This window comes from Lactuca saligna, chromosome 8, assembly GCF_052625555.1.
Source record: "Lactuca saligna cultivar CGN05327 chromosome 8, ASM5262555v1, whole genome shotgun sequence".
Classification (NCBI taxonomy): Eukaryota; Viridiplantae; Streptophyta; class Magnoliopsida; order Asterales; family Asteraceae; genus Lactuca; species Lactuca saligna.
In genome coordinates, this window is record NC_136424.1 from 40,762,851 (window position 1) to 40,777,848 (window position 14,998).

The 14,998-nt window shown below is 34.8% G+C and overlaps 2 long non-coding RNA genes across 2 annotated transcripts; both read right to left on the reverse strand.

Moving 5' to 3' along the window:
* Window positions 1-3,652: 3,652 nt before the first annotated feature.
* Window positions 3,653-5,875, reverse strand: LOC145013086 (uncharacterized). Its single transcript, XR_013664829.1, has 2 exons — window positions 4,881-5,875; window positions 3,653-3,920 (listed from the first exon to the last, which is right to left on the reverse strand). It is a non-coding gene; the product is annotated as an uncharacterized LOC145013086 (long non-coding RNA).
* Window positions 5,876-7,868: 1,993 nt separating this feature from the next.
* On the reverse strand, window positions 7,869-11,124 carry LOC145012777 (uncharacterized). The gene is made up of 7 exons (XR_013664664.1): window positions 10,462-11,124; window positions 10,180-10,265; window positions 9,581-9,638; window positions 9,363-9,494; window positions 8,522-8,639; window positions 8,362-8,447; window positions 7,869-8,062 (listed from the first exon to the last, which is right to left on the reverse strand). It is a non-coding gene; the product is annotated as an uncharacterized LOC145012777 (long non-coding RNA).
* Window positions 11,125-14,998: the final 3,874 nt, after the last annotated feature.

A 14,998-nucleotide genomic window follows, 5' to 3' on the forward strand; every position in this document is an offset into this window, starting at 1 on the left:
AATGATATGTGTGCATATAGAGAATAAATTCAAAATACAATAACTCTTTACCCTTTTCCTTAATCAGTACAACAACGAAACATAAATAATTTCTCCGTTTTCTGATAAAGGTTTTACAAGTTTTGATTTGATTGAAGAAATTGTGATCATGGTGTTCATGTCTTTCCATTCCCCAATTGATTGTTTAAGAGTTCTATTAGGGCGTAATGTAAGATTATCCAAAGGGATCATGGTAAGATGACATGAAGTACTTCCATCAGAAAGCCATTTTTCAATAGTTGATCTTTCAAATGTGTGACCTGAAGAAGTTTGCACAGGGTCCACCATAACTTCTATTGTAATCGGGCAATAAAATGATTGTAGAGGCTCTAAAGGTTGATTACCCAATGAAGAACGTTTAGTCAAATACTTTCTTGATTTTTCTTCATCAGAACATGTGGCATCTGCTCTTTCCAACAATGCAATTATCTAATCTATTTGAATGGCTTCAGCTTGATCTTTTCTCAGTTGTGCATTTTCTATCTCATTGTTGAAATCTTCGAATTCCTTCTTTAATGTTCATCTTTCTGTTGAAATCCCTAAAATTTGTGCGATTGAAACAAGTAAATTGTTGGCATATGAACGATCCACATTTCTCTATTGTATTCCTGACTCGATTTTTTCAACAATCATTTCATATGTTATGGTTGTTTTGAACTCTGGAGATTGCATTCTTTCACAGAGTTAACCATGTTCTTGCATCATGCTTGATGAAATTTCCAGCTGTGAAAAAGGGATTTTTGTCATGCTCTTTTTATGCATAGAGTGACAGTCAAAATTTTCACTACATACTTATACTAAAGCATATATTTTTGTCAAAAATGTCAATTATAGAGCTTCTATAGGTGTGTATTTATGACTTTCCATCCACATGCCACCAATTCTATAAAATTGACTTATTTCTGAAATTTAGACACCTGTGTTGATCTATTGAGTAGGAAAATGGATAGGAACAAAAAATAGGAGAATATTTGATTACTCAAGTTCCTTATATGTTTTTTTCCTACTTTGAAAATTAGGGTTTTTGATTATGTTTTTCTTGTGTTTCATCTTGTCCTTTATTTTTAACAGAGATAATCTTTGAATCTTTTGGTTTTATTCATTTCTTATAGGTTGTTCCTTAAAATGTACAGGATTTTGTTGCCATGTATTTATTGATTATGGTTTTATTGGTTTTTGATTCCTGTCATATTGGTAATTTGCAATTTTTGCTCGTTTGTTTTTTATTCACCCTCCATATCATATTGTATTGCCCTGTTAATATAGATTATTAACCATTGAATAATTTACATATTTAGCCCTTAGGATATAACGTTTAATTAGGATAAGGTAAAAAACAATTTTGTGGTTTCATTTTCTTTTGAGATTTGGCATTGCATATTTCAGTTTTATTTCTGCTACAACAATTTAACTTTCATGGTTTTTCTTATTAAGGCATTTATACTTTCAAAATACTTGCAGTTTTTGGATTCTACATACATTTTGTTAATTACGAATTCAAATCATATAGCACTTTTAGTTTTCCAACTCTCCAATTTTATATTATTAAGTCTTTTTACTGTGAAAAATCTAGCAACGATAAGAACCTAATTTTGAAAAATCCACCATCTACAGCTTTGTACTTTGATTTTTTTTTTTTCCTTTTATGGCATTTTATTTTGAAAAAAATCACCAAATATGACATTCAACTTTTAAAAATACTATAAACAAGTGTCTCAGTGGCATAAGATTTATGTAACGTAAACTTTATATGATATTCAAAAATTAATGGTTTTAAAGAGCAATAAGCAAGGACTGAAAAAACATAGCAGAAGTAGAAATAAAAAATTAATGTTTTTGTTGTTGTTATTAGGGTTTCTGAGGAGTCCCAACAGTTCCAAGCAGTACACCTTCCCGTTCTCAAGTAGAAATAAAAAATTAACACTTGAAGTTATTTTTTACTTGATTCTTCTTTAATGGTGCACGGCCATGGGCCATATATGGTTATTTTCAATTGCTTACTGTGTCCATCTATTTAACGTCCAACTATTTGTGTTCTCAATTCTAATGATTCTTGTGTCAAAGCAAATAAAAGGTATGAAGTCAATTTATACAAACGAGTTGTTTGAATTATATGAACAATGTATATAGTAGTTGTCAAAATCATGGGTTCATATAATGACCATGTTAGGATATTTAATATTATACCAAGTTCAGGAACCTTTGTATGTTATTTTAGACTATTTGGCATGCTAGTTTGTCTTTAATAGATCTGTCAGTTAGTAGTACATTTTAGTTTCTATCTCATATACAAAATTTACATTAACTTGTTGGTTAATTTAACAACCCCACCTGAGTTTTCTATTTCACTGTCAATATACATTTATGCTATTTTCAAGAATTTTCCTTTTACTAAATCATATGGATAAGTCTTGGATGAATATAGTTCATAGGACAAAGGACCCAAGATATGAGTTGGGTGTAAATGAATTCCTTACTTTTGCATACCGTGATAGAGAAGTGTTGTCAAAAGTTCCATACCCTTGCAAAAAATGCCATAATTTTCGACATCATAACTCAAGAAATATATTCTCACATTTGATGCAAATGGGAATTGTTGTTAGTTATGTTAGGTGGATATATCATGGTGAGTCATATAATACATCGAATGATGGTATATCAATTGATGAAGTTGATGGGGTTAGTGATGATTTAAATGATGATGACCTTGATGAGATGTTAAATAACATAGGTCAAAGCAAAGGGGTGATAATTGGAAAGCCAGTGGTGATTCCTCATGTACCTTAGACAAGGATTTAGAAGTCCTCCGAAGATTGATAGATGAATCGCACCGGGAACTTTATGAAGGATGTCAAAGTTAATCACAATTTTCATTTATTGTTACAGTTTCACATCTAAAGACAACAAGTGGTTGGTCCATCAAATCATTTGATGCTTTTCTTGATATATTTAGGAAAGCCTTGGCAACTCCATCATTAGTCCCAAAGAATTTTTATGAAGAAAAAAAATACATACTTGATTTGGGTTTTCAAAGAGAAAAAATTCATGCATGTATTAATGATTGTGTTCTTTATCGGAAACAGTATGCGTCTCGTACCCACTGCCCAAATGATGACTGCAAAGAGCCTCGATTTAGCAGAAATGATTTGAAAGTACCACGAAAGGTGCTTCATTACTTTCCTCTTAAACCTAGACTTTAGAGATTGTTTCACTACTACAAAACAGCCTTTTACGACGCTCATTGCACGTCGTCAAAGGCTCAGACGACGCGCAAATGCGCGTCAAGGAAGGCCCTATCATAAAGAGAGACGACGCGCATTTACGACGCTCATTTACGACGCGCGTTTACGACACGCAATGCGTATCAAGGAAGACCCTGTCATAAAGGAAGATGACACGCATTCGTGTGTCGTAACCTTACGACGCGCGTGTTAATGACACACAATGCATATCAAGAAAGCCCCTGTCAAAAAAGGCCATGTCATAAATGAAGATGACACACATTTTTGCGTATCATAATTTTAAATGTTTAAACAATATATTTTTTATAGGTTTACTAATTTTCAAATTAAATTTGCATTTAATGCCTCATAATAGAAAATAAAATATCATATACAAAAAATATAATCCATTTCATAAAATTTAATGTCATACAAAATATCATATACAAAAAATAGAATCCATTGCATAATATTTTATTACAAATTTGACATTTTTTTGTTTCCATACTTTGACAATTTTTTGGAGCCAATCCACGACTGCATTCCAAAGCTGATTCAGTTTGTGTTGCTGCTGATTCCGGGGCCAATCCGCGACTGCACCCTAGAGCTGATTCAGTGGAAAGAGCATCCCAGACTCCATCACTTGAAATTACAAGCCACCTACGAGCAGAAGATAGCTCAAGATCATGAATAAATAAAAGATAGATTTAGATTATTATCACTTATAGTTTTAGAGGGATTGAGAAGTAGAAGGTTGCATATGCTGTGTACCAGGTTGGATTGTTAATCACGCAAAGGAGACAGCATATGGCTAACAAATAAGAAGAATTTCATAGATATAATATGCAGAGAAATAGATTTGCATATGTTGCAGTCCATGTCGGATCTCTTCCAATCACGCATAGGAGGCAACATATGACTAACAGTAAGAAAGAAAGAAAATAATTTTCTACAGACCTAATTCATCGGAATTTACCAGTCGCCCCATCAATACCGGAATTAAGGACAGAATCCGCACATCGAGGAAAAGTTAAACCACGGTTCCAGATACGGGTTCATTTAATGTGACGAGTAGATTCCCATATATATATATATATATATATATATATATATATATATATATATATATATATATATATATATATATATATATATATATATATATATATATATCCCTGCTTAACCTATCCAAGCGTCGTATTATCAGGCTAAATAGAACTATCTAGGTCAAGATTTATCAAGTCTCTAGATTCCTTAAGTTCATCTGCCCCTAGTCAAGTCTGTTAAATTCTTCATGCCTACCGACGCATCAAACCAGAGCATAGACCCTTCAACTTTGGGTACGTTATGCAGACGTAGATTGCCTGTTATCACTTAATAATATCACTTCCCAAAACATCTCCCACATGCACATTCCATAACCAACATATTATTTTTCTATTATTTTTTTAATTTTTTTATTTTCTAATTTTTGTTTTGATTTTATTTCTTCCCCTAAATTTGTGCATATGAGAGAAACGAAAGTAAATGCGCAAATTTAAACTATCCTAAAACAAAAATTTGTCTTTAAAGCGAATCAGCTTAAGAAAAACTCAGGAGTATAGAGAAGAAAACTCAAACCGTAAGTCACCGATTGAATTTGCATCCAGAAGGTCTGAGAACAACATGCGTAATCTCAGAACAGATCCGAAAATTCTTCATGTAGTTAAGCACAAACCCCATGAGGGATCCCTTCCTTTCTTCCTATCCTGTAAAGGACACATACTCTCAAACAAAGTTCTTAGTTTTGCACAGCTGAGAGATGCCTCCTATCATGTGCCTGGAGCAACCACTATCAACAAACCGAAGTCTGATGATATGCCTCCATATCTGCTCCAACACAGAGCAGGATCAGTTGGTCTTTGTAACCCGGTCCATTTTGAAACTGGGTTGACCTTTGTCATCCTTTCATGGTACTCTCTCCCATGACATGTCCTGCTTATCACAAACAGAAGATGAAGAAATATTAGAGTCGTTAGAGGATTTGGGAGAGTGAGCCTTTGGAACCCATTTGTAGTTGGTTTAACCCATTTGTAGTTGGTTTAACCCATTTCTTTTTCGATCTGATGGATGGCTCAGTATTTGCTTTTGAACTTGATGTCAGCCGTTGAGATGATTTTGATTTTGACTTCATTGGAGCATCTCTTGGATTTGGCTTCTTGGTCGACATTCCCTTCTTGACCTTGGGAGTTGAATTCTTGCCCTTCATGGCATTCAAGTCGCCATTGTCTGAACATGACCTTGAGGGGTTTCTTTTGAAGTATCTCCCTCTTGGCGTGTTCTGCCACCCTTGTTCGTAGTAGGGAACGTATGGTCGATTAGGACAATTTTTGGCAATGTGTCCAGGTGTTCCACAGTGAAAACATGTCTTTTTCTTCACTATGGAGTTGTTTCTTCCTGCCCCTGGTGGCGTGTCCTTGCCTCGTTCCCGATTGTTCCCACAAGCACACTTACAGCAAGTTAGCTGTTTCACTTGACTTGGTGGCTTGTACTTACCAACAAGAAGTTGATCAGAAGCAGTTGAGTTCGAAGCAACAGATTCAGAGTTCAAGGAATCATTGGTTTGTTCAATAGTTTTCTCCTTGTTCTCATCCTCTACTACTTTACCTGCACATGTAACAGAATCATTAGAAACGTTTACTTCATCCTTTTCTGGCACAACCGCAACAGGTTTCCCATATTGTAGATGTGCCTCATTTTCAATTTCTTCCTGTGTCATACGGGATGGATGTGTAGTTATGATTGAAAGGAGGAGGAACACTATCATACCCTAGACCTTTGTTTTGATTATCTTTGAATTTCAATTGACTTTCAAATAAGGACTCTACTGTCTTACTTGACGCAATGTAATTTTTGAAACTAACATCTGTTTTCCCACACTTTATTTTCAAAGCATCAAGTTCTTCAGTTACAGCAGCAAGTTTTTTCTTAATGTGATCATAATTTTCACACTTGTTGCTATAATCTTCTTTGTAATTTCCTAAAGTCCTTAGTCTTGGCCTCTAATTGTGCTTTTAAAGGTTTCTAGCCTTTCCTTAGAGTATAGCCTTCGTATTTAAGGTCCTCATTTTCCCTTTTTAATAAATCGATTTGAGCGCGAAGAAATTTAATCGTAGCTTTACAAGATGGAGTACGTAATTCATTTACCGGAATTGATGTGGAACTCATTATATATATATATATATATATATATATATATATATATATATATATATATATATATATTATTATTATATTTTTAATTACCCTTTGACTTAAAAACCGAGAAACTCAACCTTAAAAGTTGAATTTAAAAAGTCAGACTCAAAAGTCAAACTTGAAAAGTCAAACCGAAAAGTCAAATTTGAAAAATTAAAAGTCAAACGACAAAGTCAAAATTTAAAGTCAAAGGTCAACTTATAAAAGTCAAAATCAAAAATTAAAATTAAAATTTAAAAACTAAAATTTTTGGTTTAAAAAGGATTTTAAAAATAAAGAAAATTGATTTTTTTTGGGTTGAAATTGTCAATTTGCGAAATTATAAACCGAGAGGGATAGCTTATGTTCTATTTTTCGAAGGAATGACACAAGGAGTATTCGAGATGAGATGGTAAGGCGTTGGGCCAATAACCTTGAGGTCTAGGGTTCGATCTCCCTGGCACCTCAAATTCGTTTCCTCTTCTTTTTTTTTTTTTTTATGAAAGGGCTGCTGTGCAAGGTTGCGATGCGAGGAGGAGATTAAGCCGCACACTCCGAGTCGTAATCTGGGGCCACACACTGAGGCTGCTGAGCCGCATACACCAAGCCGCACTCCTTCAACCAACAGCACACCTTCAACCGGGCCGCACACCTTCAACAGATTCACGAGAAAACGGCGTTTTTCACTCTTTTTTGCTCTAAAACTCGATCAAAAACTCGTTTTTATGAAAAATGCAAAGAAGTAACCCCCTTAATTTTGCGAGATCTATCCAAAAACGCTATTTTGTTTTCAAAAGAAGATCAAATAAGCTCCAGATCTGATAAAAGTGACTGATACAATCCAAGTTCTGATATTGTAAGTCCCCAAAATTGTTTGTGTATCAATCAGATCCAATTGATGGTGCGGAATCCCAATCAATTGGATGATGTCAGATCAAATAGAAGAGAAGGAGAAGAAGAATTAAGATGAATCTATGATGTATTGATGATATTGAGTGATGCTCCTTACAATAGATTCTCTCTCACACACACTTCTTCTCTCTAACTTTCTCTCTCTACAAGATGCTCTCCTCTCCTCAACCGTACACTCACATATACTCCTCACCCTATATATATGAGACATGGGCCATCAGCAGCACACGAGTGTACAGCTGCACACGCGTGTGCGGCCGTACACAGGGTGTGCGGCCGCACACACATGTGCAGCCGTACACAGCCATAATATTACATATTATATTATAGAAAAAATATATTTTCCTAGAAAAGCAAAGTATAAACCATATTTTTGATCCAACATTAATAAGCATTTTCCTAACCAAATCTTTAGCACTTTCAAAAATACTAGGTCATGGATCTAATGAAAAGTCGAGTTTACCCCTCAAAACCTCTTCAAAGATCTCATTTTCAGATTCTATCATGAATTCAATCACTAAAAAGAAAGTTTAGAGCATTTGATAAGTTATTAACTTATTAACTTATTAGTCTTTTATTCCTTTAGACTTACCTCCCCAAAAAGGTGGGACCCCACAAAAAAGAATGTAAAGAATCACACCAGCACTCCATATATCTGCTTCAGGACCATAAACCTGAAACATAAAAGTATTTTTAAATATATATGATTAGTTAATATCAATATAGTATATAACATAATATTACAAGTTCATATACTAGATTTGAAATATAACTGTAAAATTTAAACTAACTAAAAATGTATAAACTCAAACTTGAAGGACTAAATTGTACACAGGAATAGTATAACACCAAATTTGGTGCAACAAATGGTGTTTGGTTCGAGTAAAATGGTGTAAAAAAGCAAAACTTTAAAGCATAAGTATCTCTAACTCAAAACCCTTTTCCATGAAGTATAACACCAAAGTATACTTACCGAAGCAGATTCTATCGTTACAATTCCATGAAGATTTAGGTGGAATCTAAAACCTTTGACTTTTCCCCACTTGAGAAAGGAACAATCTGGAAAATATATTTAATCATTAATTAGTTGGTTGAAAAGGACCGAGGTTTTGCATGTAGTAAGTAACTGATACCTGGTCTTTTCCATTGATATCAGCTTTCACAAGCTTCGAATAAAATGACTTTGTGATCTTTCCATCACCACCTGGAACCTCTTCAACATGTATGAAAGCAACTCGAAGTGCCTCATTCCTGGATATGAAAACAAATTAAAGCCATAACCTTGAGGTGAAAGTGCTGCTTGAGGTTGAGCTACTGTTGATAGAGAATGGAAAAGATAACAAACAAATACTTATAATAAGCACAAAGGTCTAGAATATTGCCGCCTAATAATCCTATTAGGCTAAAGAGTACCTACCTCATAGTGATCTGTTCTCTAAATAACTCTGAAGCATCAAATCCCTCATGTAATATGTCATACCACACACTATAACCCATTTTATTGTAGCTATTATATATCAAACTGTAAACTTAATGAATTCACAATTATTAAATGGTGAATACATTTCAATAATTTGTTTTTTTTACGATTATGTCACCTTATCTATTTTCAGATTAATAATCTATATTTATAATTTAATAATTTAGAGTTTTGTTCATAAGTGATTCCTAAAAAATTTATATTTCTATTTGAACATATATTATTCAAACATGTTTTTATGCCATGGGAGTTAACATTTAGCTCACGAAATCCACATGGTTAGGGCCCACGGACAAACATCATATATACCATAACCAAAAAAGCACATGCTAATTGTATATTGACTTGGAAAACAATAGAACTAATTAGTAACCATCATAATCAATTAAACTCAACACCTCAAACTTCATGAAGGAGAATTCAGTTTGATGAATATGTTCAGCAGCCCTTAAAGACCATATTAACAATACCGAAAAGACTAGACCCAAAATTACCTTTGATGAAATGATCTCAGCAGTGGCAAGCTTAGCAAGTTTGGTCATATAAGCGGTGTCAACTTCCCCTTTTTCAAGGGCACTGATTGAAATCGACATGACTTTAAATACACCAGCAATATTCCCAAACCTCTGCAAATAACAGGAAAAAAAAATTAAATCATGTTTTTTCAAGTCAAATCAGTTAAGTATGCTACTAGTGCAAAGTGCCACCTAACCTGATAACATTTTCACTTGCTCACGAAGGTCCATCTGGTTAGTAATAGTAGTTCCGGTCTGAAATAGAAAATGACCATTATTTTACCCTTTTATGTGGAAGTGAGGTTAAATAACAAATGACTTTGTTTTTTACTTAATGCACAAAAAAAAGACTTAATAAAGAAAGTCAAGACAAAGACATGTAGACTACTGAGTCACCATAATCGAACCAACATTTCCTGCAAATCTTTTAAATCCACCAAATCAGATCTTCCTATCTTTTATTAATAAAATATCAAAATCCAAAAAAAAAAACGATAAATTAGTAACTAACACAAATTATCCAACCTAGCATTAGATCCATGATTTGTGGTTTTACTTTTACTATGATGCAACTCTTATTACCTGGGAATGTAGGTGCATACCAAAACACTGAAAATTCATCATGTGATAATATTTATATATGTTTTAAAACATTGAAAAACTCTCATTTTTAAACCTAACCTCATTCACTCACTATTTCATATCTATAATACCTTGTATATTTTTTTAAATTTTTTTTGAAGTCACTGACTCTGGAGATTGCTATCAATTAACAAGTGGGGGGCACCAGCTTTACCAATAGCAGAGGAAGAGGAACTATTACTGTAACTCCATAATCAACAAAAGGGCTGTTTGGGGATCAAAAGATTACACAATTCTAACCTGCATTTTAAAAAAATATAAAAGAGTTAAATTAAAGGCACAAGAAAAAAAATAGTTAAACTCAAGTGAATAAGGGTCTCACTGAGAACAGTTGCCTTTTGTGTCCCTGAGAACCCGTACAAGAACAAAACTTCATAGTATTAAACAAAACTGCCAATAAAAAATATATATTATGTTAATAAAGCAAGTAAATTACCTGAGTGCCCTTGCTATCTTTTTCTGTTCCTCAAGAGGATCAACACTTGAAGCTGACCGGAGGGAAACCGCGAAATGGGAACCTGCTGCCCGAAGGGTACATCCGACATTACATCTCCCTTCTAACTCCCAGCCATCTGGCGCATTGCTTGCCAGCTCAGCAACACCTGCTGCTGCCACATCATCTGCTGTTGTTCCTACTCCACCTGTCGGGGTTGCCAACCTGGCATCTGGTTCAGGGCTGTTTAGTACTCCGTTTGGTGCCACGTCATCATCTTCTTTGTTTTCAACTCCCGCCCCTTCTTCCCCGTCATCAAACTTGTTTTGATCGAGTGGTGGGACCCCTCAAAGATCAAATTTTGGGGCGTTTTTGACTTCGACACCTGCGTAGGGGCCCACATCGACAGGTGGCGGATCGCTGTTTTCTACACCGTTTGCTTAAATCCTGCAAGTGGCGCCTCCACATTATCAACACCATTTGGCACAGGTATGTAAATTTAGAAAACTAAATAAATGAAGAAAAAAATGCTTAATTTGTAAAAACATAAACAGCCTTGTTATGATCTGATGCCAGTCTAAAGTCTCCAGACTTGTACTTCTGATGAGCAAGGGCCATGAGCATATCTTCATCAGCTATAGCATTAAGTATTATTTATTGTTCAGCTCTTCAGCCAGAAGCCACAAAAAAGAGCGACTGAAAGACCAAAACATGCCCAAAAATTTTACATATATTTGTTTTTGTGATTGTAAAACTGTACAGCTGGTCAGTGATGACCCAACTGCCAAAAGCTAATAAAAATTAATGAATAAATTTTATGCTTTCTAAATGAGTAGATTAAGTGCCTCATCACCAGGGCTCAAGAAAGCAAACAAGGCACATGTAATGGCATGAGTGCCTGAGAAGAACTTAACTAAAGTCTGTTAAGTAAATTGACAACCTAATAAAAATGGTGGGAAGAACAGATAAATGATTAAAAATGAAAAACCTGTGAACGAACAATTGTTGATTCAACACCAAAAATTTCTACAAAATCTTGGTCTAGGGCTTCTCTGCCACCTGCTTCCTGTCTACAAAATCTTGGTCTAGAAAAATTAAGCCGGGAAAACAAAAGGATTTAGCAAGATAGGGTTCTGGTAGAAGAATGAAAACATAGGGAAAAAAAATCAACCCGAAATACACGTTAAGAAGACATAGGGCTTGTAAATTAGAGCAATAGAAGAAGTAATTCTAAGGTCGTCGGACCTGATATTGCCGGCAAGGGGAGGGGAGGTGAGATCTTGTAGTGATAGTACCTGAAGGTTTCTAGTTCGAATGATTTGGGCTCTGTGGAACCTTGATGCGAGGCCAATCATCAAGCATCCTAGTGCTTCGTCGCAGTGGAAGGTGCGTTATGAGTGTCGATTCGCTTAGGTGGCGAAGCGGCAGCAGTGGTGAAAGTTAAAACCCTAAGTCGTCGGTGTCTTAGTCGATAACTTGTACCAAAAAACCCTAAATCGCTATGAGACAGGAGTGCATCGTGAATATCTTTCATTGAGATGGGATATCTTGAAGTAGAGATGTATAGCAGTCCGATAGGGCGGGGATAATTTACCCATGCGGTACAACCAAACGAAAGTATTGGGCTAAAAATATACGTGTAATTGATGGTCGCCATTTTGTGATCTTCAGGAATGAACGCTGAGTTTTTAAGAAAAAAATTGTAGACTGGTTAAATGAGTTGTAGTAGAGATGATATCATGATTAGGGTTTGCAAGAGAAGGGGAGAAGATAACGAATGGAGATCTTGAAGCGGGGTGTTTAAAATTCTTAGAATTTTAAGAGAATTTCGTTTCCCCCTTTTAAGAAACGCGTGTTTTGAGTAGAAATCGTAAAGCGACACGGAGAGAGGACGCACAATTTAGATAAAGTGCCCTCCGTGTTTTTAATTTTTTTTACATTCAACACTAATTTAAGGGCACGCAATAATACGTGACCAAAATCCTTCAATTTTTTGAAGAGATAACACTTTTTTAATGTCACTCTCTTTTGCGTAACATAAATCGACGAGTGTTGTTGTTTGCGCGTCGTTAAAGGGTCTTTTTCTTGTAGTGTTTATTGACAAACAAGTCGCTTGTGACATGAGGTGGCATAAGGAAACACGAGTCGATGATGATAATGTAGTTAGACATCCTGGATACCGAAGCTTGGAAACATGTTGATAAAGACTTTCCTTCATTTTTTATTGATCCACGTAATATACGCTTAGGGTTGGAAACAGATGGATTCAATTAATTTGGTAACTTATGCAGTTTGCATAGCATATAGCCTATCTTTGTTGTACCGTACAATTTGCCACCATGGAAATGTATGAAATACCCATATATATATTCATGCCAATGTTGATTCCAGGTCCCCCCTTATCATCTGGCATTATTATTGATGTCTACTTACAACCTCTAATTGACGAACTAAATGAGTTATGGGTTGGTGTAAATTCTTACGATGCACTTAGAAACGAAACTTTTACATTACCAGCAGCCCTTTTGTGGACAATAAATGATTTTCTAGCATATGGTATCCTCTCTTGTTGGACTGTTAAGGGTTACAATGCTTTTCCTACATATATGGATGAAACATCATCTCGTTAGTTGACTCATAGTAAAAAATGTGCTATATGGGTCATCCAAGATTCGTGCCATCCTCAAACAAATGTCGTAGGGATAAAAAGAACTTTGACGGGACGGTAGATATGCGGGAAACATTAACACCAAAGTCTGGAAATGAAATTTTGGTTGATGTTGATATGTTTTGTAACTCAAGAAAATGTAGGTCTAGAGAGGACAAACAAGGATGGAAAAAGAAAAGTGTGTTCTTTAAGCTTCCATATTGGGCTAAACTAAAATTGAGACACAACACTGATATCAGGCATGTTGTTAAGAATGTGACAGAAAGCTTGACGGCCACATTGTTCAATATTAAGAATAAAACAAAGGACACATGGAAATCTCGCAAGGATTTTATGGATGAAGGTTTAAAGAAGAGATTACATTTACAACCAGATGAAAATTCATTTATAATGCCTATGGCTTGCTACCATTTGACAAAGGAAGTGAAACGAAAGATATTAGATGTCTTGAAGTCACTTAAGTTACCGAATGAATTTGCCTTGAATATGTCTAGATGCATTAAAGGGGGGACTTCCAGTTGTCTCACATAAAAATCCATGACTTTTATGTTTCCATCCAATGATTCTTTCCCTTATCAACTAGGGGTTGTTTGACAAAGGAAGTTCGACTTGTGTTGTATAAACTCAACAAGTTTTTCCAGAAATTATGCACAAGAAGTATGTACCTAGATGTTTTAGAGGAACAAGAGGAAAAAAATTGTTCTCATATTATATAAGTTGGAGTGGATATTTCATCCATCATTCTTTGACATCATGGTTCATCTTTTGATTCGTTTTACATATGAAGCCAAGATCGCAGGCCCACCTCAATACCGTTGGATGTTCCATTTTGAGAGGAAAATGGGTACTTTAAATGTCAAGAACAAATCTTGTCCAGAAGGATGTATGGTTGAGAGATACATAGACAATGAATGCCTAAAATTTTTAACTATGTATTTGGATGATGTGGACACACTTTTCAATAAGGTGAGCGCAACAATGAAATGATGGATAGCGATGGTGAAATTTCTATTTTTTCATGCAAAGAGCGCCCATTAGGTAGTCCAAAAGCACAGGATTTGAGTGAAAATGAATTGGAGAAGATTCATACATATATTCTAAACAATTGTGTTGAAATAAAGGAACTAATAAAGTAAGTGATTCTTTTTATGTAATAGTATTTTTAATTTTTTTCATATAATAAAAAGTCTTAATTTTTAACTTTTTAGTTCACACAAAGTTGAACTAGAGGAAAAAAAACGTTGACAATGTAAATAAACGTCATGAGAAACAATTTGCATCATGGCTTTGCCAATGTGTAAGAAAACCTTTTTATGTTTATTGTTTTAAAATTTAATATGGGAGTTTTAAACTCTTGTTAACCACTATGCTATATATTTTTATTTAGGTTAATTCTTGGCCACAATTGTTTAAATACGAAACTCGTATATTGTCGCATGGGTCATCACATTATGTCAACCAGTATACTATATACTGGATGTTTGGTCAATGGGTATACAGCGTTATTAATAGCGACCATGACGCTTGCTATGACATTTGGTGAGGCGAGGCGTTCATGAGTCGCTATAGGGTCCATAGCGACTGCATAGCGTGAATAGCGATGTTTTTTTTTCATATGGTATAAATAGACCCGTATTAGGGTTTTAGTTAACTAAGACAAAATATCATTTGATACTCCAATGTTCGCTATCTCAATCTCTTCTTTTTTTCAAAGGTGTGTCTTTTTCCATCAGCTTCAAGCCTTCAACTGTAAATCTTAATGTCAGCTAACTCAAGCTTAAATCTTAATCAACTCGCACCAATAACAATATATATATATATATATATATATATATTGTCACACCCCGAAACCGATAGCGGAAACGTTCCGGG